This window comes from Pelmatolapia mariae, linkage group LG2 (assembly GCF_036321145.2).
Source record: "Pelmatolapia mariae isolate MD_Pm_ZW linkage group LG2, Pm_UMD_F_2, whole genome shotgun sequence".
NCBI classification, from domain to species: Eukaryota; Metazoa; Chordata; class Actinopteri; order Cichliformes; family Cichlidae; genus Pelmatolapia; species Pelmatolapia mariae.
The window spans coordinates 25,491,207-25,496,709 of record NC_086228.1 but is presented as its reverse complement, the minus strand read 5'-3'; the positions used below and the strand labels follow the sequence as shown (position 1 = coordinate 25,496,709).

Sequence of the window (5,503 nt, the reverse complement as noted above, 5' to 3'; positions counted from 1 at the left end):
CCCATAACCATAGTTTCGGCGGCACCGCAACTCTGCCGTCCAAGCACTGCAGATTCTCTGCTTCGCAGCTGGAGAAGATTTATCGGGCTCAGGCCGGCACTGCTCGCGCCATGAGCTCCGTCACCATGCTCCAGACGTACCAGGCAATGTGCCTGGCGGAGCTCGGATCACTGGTTCCTGATGACATGGAACATGGCACCTCTTCTTAACGAGGTCAGAGTCGCCACAGATTACATCCTCCGTGCGTCTCGCTGTGCAGCGCTCTCCCTGGGCAGAGGGATGGCTTCGACAGTAGTGGCGCAGAGGCACCTGTGGCTGACCCTCTCTGACGTCCCGGATAGGGACAGAGCTGTATATCTGGACGCACCAGTGTCTGCGGCTGGGTTATTCGGACATTGACTTGAAGCCATTCAGGCTAGATTCGATCTGAGGAAGAAGCAGACGGAAGCTTTGCGCGACATCATCCCCAGACGTCAACCCAAGCCCAAGCCCGCAGCTAGCTCTCACAGGCCCGCCACTCCTCTGCCGACTGGCAAGAGACCGGCGCCCACTGCTGAAGTGGGTGTGCCGCCAGCGAGAGCACATCCTCCGGCCCGAGCTCCATGCCAGTCGGCCTGGAGCAAAGGCCCACCCTCGGGCCCCCGGCGGGACCCGACGCCCAGGAGGAAGAAGCCTCAGCCCTCCTAGCTGAGGTTTCGAGTGGAGAAGGGGTCCAGCGGCAGGGAGACGCTGCTTTTACCCCTCTGTTGCCGCCCAAGAGGTGCCGCTTAAGTTCTGTTCAGGTTTTCAGCCCCAGAAGGCGCTGCACTTTCCTAACACTGTCTCCCAAGCACAAAACCCCTGCACACAAAATGCCTCAGGTAACTCCCTGTTCAGGTGTGTTAAATGTTCAGGTGACCACATCAAGTGTTCCCGCTGTTTTTCATTGTTGTGCCCCAGAAAAGGTGCCTCCAACAAAATGTATGAATGTACCTGTTCCCATGTTACAATCAATAAAGAGTGTTATTTATTCTCAAACAATCACAAATGCTCAGTCTGCAGGCAGAACGAGCCAGGTCAGGCAGGTGATGCAGTTCCCTGCAGACACACTGGGGGGCGACAACGCCCCGCCGACGGTGCTGCAGATCAGCCGGCTGGCTGCTCACTTCCCTCAGTGGCGCGCTTGCGCCCCCTCTCCGTGGGTGCTGCGAACCGTTGCCATGGGTTACCGGTTGCAGTTCCGGGTCAAGCCGCCTTGTTTCCAAAGAGTCGTAAACACGACTGTCAACACCGAGGCGGCCATGATACTCAGAGAGGAAATAAAGGCACTATTGCAGAAAAGAGCGATACGAGTGGTCCTCGCTTCGGAGACAGACAAAGGTTGGTACAGCCGTTATTTTGTTGTTCCGAAAAAAGGGGGAGGGCTTCGTCCCATCCTCGACCTGCAAGTCTTGAACACGTATCTACGAACGTACAGGTTCAAGATGCTAACACTCAGACAGCTCTTGAATGCAGTCGGCCCGGGAGATTGGTTTGCAACAATCGATCTAACAGATGCTTATTTTCATGTGGCTATACACCCGAAACACAGGCAGTTTCTGAGGTTTGCATTCGAGGGCGTAGCCTACGAATACCTAGTGCTGCCGTTCGGGCTGTCGCTCGCTCCTCGCACCTTTACGAAATGTGCCGAGGCAGCGCTAGCGCCCCTCAGAGAGAGAGGCATCCGCATCTTAGCCTACCTAGACGACTGGGCTCTCGTAGCTTGCTCCACAGAGCAGGCGGAGACACAGCTGTCACTGGTTCTGTCACACATTCAGACACTGGGGTTCTCTGTGAACTTTCAAAAGAGCTTGCTAATCCCGAGTCAGCAGATTTCTTTCCTCGGTTTGGAAATATGCTCGCTTTCCAGCCGCGCACGTTTGTTGGAGCGCAGATTGGCTGCGTTTCATCGCTGCCTCGCTCAGTTTCAGCTGGGACGCAGACTGCGTTTCCAGACGATATTACGCTTGTTGGGCATGATGGCATCTATGATCGCCGTAGTGCCACTTGGACTGTTAAAAATGAGAGCGTTTCAAAGCTGGACTCTCTCTCACCGCCTGTGTGCATCGCGTCACCTCCGGAGGAGGCTGCCGGTAACCGCGTCTTGCATACTAGCTCTCCGTCCTTGGTGGGAGCCCAGGCTGCTGCATCAGGGCTCTCGGATTGGGAGGGTGTTGTTTCGCAAGGTGGTGTCCACAGATGCTTTCCTAAGAGGGTGGGGAGCGCTGTGCGAGGGTGCATCAGTGAGAGGGATCTGGTCCGCAGCCCAGCGCCACCTGCACAACAACCACTTAGAGCTGTTAGCAGTGTTCTTAGCTCTAAAGCATTTCCGTCCAGTCCTGGAGGGCCAGCATGTCTTAGTCAGGACGGACAATTCAACAGTGGTGTCTTACATAAACAGGCAGGGAGGAACACGCTCTCTTCCCCTGTTGAAGCTGTCTCGCTCTCTGCTGTTATGGTGCAGTGTTCACTTTCTGTCTCTAAGAGCCACCCATGTCCCGGGCCACCTGAACCTGGGGCCGGACCTTCTCTCCAGGGGGGGTCCTCTGGTGAGAGAATGGAGGTTACACCCTTTAATAGTGGCTCAGATTTGGGATCTATTTGGCAAGGCGCAAATAGATCTTTTTGCTTCCAGGGTAAAAACTCACTGCCCCCTGTTCTTCTCCATAATTGACCACGATGCACCAATGGCCAGACGTGCTCCTGTATGCATTTCCCCCAGTGGAAATGATATCTCCAGTTCTAGAGAGGGTGCGTCGGCATTCCCTCTCTCTGATTCTAGTGGCCCCTTGGTGGCCCACAAGGTCGTGGTATGCAGAGATAATCAGCCTGCTAGCAGCGAGCCCTTGGCAGCTTCCTCTCCGCAGGGACCTCCTCTCTCAGGCAGGAGGAGAAGTGTTTCATCCGCGCCCAGATCTGTGGTGCCTTCATGCTTACCTGCTGAGAGGTTAAACTTGATTGCTGAGGGTTTGCCACCTAGTGTGATAGCGACAATTCAGAGCGCTAGGGCCTCATCTACTAGAGGCTTGTACGCTTAAAAATGGCGAGCCTTCGAGCAATGGTGCCAGGACTGCCACACTCTCCCATTTCAGTGCTGTATTGTGGATGTTTTGACATTCCTGCAGGAGCTGCTGGATAAGGGCCTTTCATTTTCGACAATTAAGGTTTATTTAGCAGCTATATCTGCTTGTCATATTGGCTTTGACGGAGTGACACCAGGTGCACATCCCCTCGCCATACGTTTTCTGAAAGGGGTTCACCGGCTGAGGCCCGTGCTTAAGTCCAGTGTCCCTGCTTGGGACTTGTCTTTGGTGCTGGAGGCCCTTTGTAGCCCCCCGTTTGAACCCATTGAGTCTGTGGATATGAAATTTCTTTCATATAAGACTGCATTACTTCTCGCCTTGGCTTCGGCAAAGCGAGTGGGTGACCTTCATGCGCTGTCTGTGCATCCCTCCTGCACACAGTTCTCTCCTGATAGCCACAAGGTCGTATTGCGTCCAAATGCTGCCTATTTTCCCAAGATCATGCCTGCATCTTATAGCTCAGTGGAGTTTGAGTTGCTGAGCTTTTGCTCCCCTCCTTTTGCATCTGAGGAGCAGAGGAGGATGCATTCTCTTTGTCCAGTGCGTGTGCTACGCACCTACATTGAGCGCACTCAGAATGTGCGTTTATGTGACCAGCTGTTTGTCTGCTTCGCTAATCCAAATAGAGGTAGAGCTCTGTCCAAACAGAGGCTGTCCCACTGGATTATAGAAGCTATCTCACTGGCATACGGCACCAGAGGTCTTGCTTTGCCCCACGGGGTGAGAGCTCATTCCACCAGGGGGATGGCAACCTCATGGGCTCTTTTTAAAGGGGTGCCTGTAGCTGATATTTGTGCGGCAGCTGGTTGGGCATCACCGCACACTTTTGTGCGGTTTTATCGGTTGGACGTTACAGCCCCTTCGGTGGCTCATGCTGTCCTTTCTGCTGGGTCTACCACTCACTAAGGATGTGGTGGTCCGATTCCGGTTGGTGGCTGCTCTGCGGGGCGTGTATATATGTCCCATACTTATGTGTTGTACCGAGTGAATTGACTGAAAGGGAACGAATAGTTATGTCTATAACTTCTGTTCCCTCAAGGAGAGGAACGAGGTACAACGCAAGGTGGCCCCACTGAGCAGTTTGGCTCGGTGAAGAGCGGCTATCGAACTGAGGGATGACTGTGATGACAGCGGCTATATGTGCAGTGTCATCACACGTCATCTGCTTTAAAGGCGTGAATAAAGGTTTCTTCAGCCAGGACACGCAAGGGCGTGATATCCCATACTTATGTGTTGTATCTCGTTCCTCTCCTTCAGGGAACAGAAGTTATAGACATAACTATTCGTTTAGAGGGTGTATAAAAAACACAAGAAAAACAACATAGTGCAATGATTTGAAAATCTCATAAACCCATATTTTATTTACAACAAAATACAGAATACAAAATTCAAAATGAGACAAATTATTATTTTATGAACTATATTAGATTATTTTAAATTTCATGGCAGCAAGACATCTCAAAAATATTAGGGTAGAGTCAACAAAACGATTGATTGTACAAATTGTGGAACAATTTCAGAAAAATTATCAGCATAAAATTATGAACACTTTGATTATGTCATCATCTACAATAGATAATATCATCAAAAAATTCTGAAAATTTATAGAAATCTCTTTGGCCAAAAAAGAACAAGGCCAATTAAATTGCTATTAAAAACAGACGTGATGCTTTCATGGAAATCATTGCATCGGCTCAGGAACACCTCCAGAACACCTGTTTTTTTCCCTGCCCATTTAAAATGACTAGGCCTAAGTGGAAAACTGCTCTGTGGTCAGATGAATTAAAATGTTATTTTATTTTTTATTTTTTGAAAACATGGATGCCATAGTCCTCTAGAATAACAGGAGAGGGACCATATGGCTTATTATCAGTGCTCAGTTCAAAAGCCTGATGGTACGGGGGTGCATTAGTGGTTATGGAACTGCCAGCTTGCACATGAATGGTATATTTTTTCTTATTAATAGTGACTATTGAGACCTTGTGATACACAGTTTGTATTACTATTATTATTATTATGTTTAATTATTCTCTGTATACTCTCTGCTTATAGGAAAGTTGAGAATAGACAGAAAAATAGGGAGATAGCGAAGAGTAATGATCCATGGGAAATGGTCCGGGGCAGCCCCAGCTTGTTTTTGGAATGTGAGTCACCTGCTTGACCAGGTGAGCGTCAGCAGTGCACTTCTAGCAGCTATTTTTAAGTTGTCTGAACACTGTTGCTGCTTTTATTGATTAGCACACCCTTGCCAAAAAAGGTTTTTAGTCTTGGCAAAACTCTTACTTTAGATAAAGATAAACACGATATAAAAACACTTGCTTTGCAAAATTGCAGCTTTTTTGGATTTCTTTTTTTGTTGTTGTTTTTCTTTGAATAGAACGTGTTATGTTTAGTAACTTAAA

At 49.6% G+C, this 5,503-nt stretch overlaps 1 pseudogene; it reads left to right on the top strand.

The window, feature by feature from the left end:
- The first annotated feature begins 602 nt into the window (after window positions 1–602).
- LOC135933871 (uncharacterized) lies at window positions 603–2,970 on the top strand (annotated as a pseudogene).
- Window positions 2,971–5,503: the final 2,533 nt, after the last annotated feature.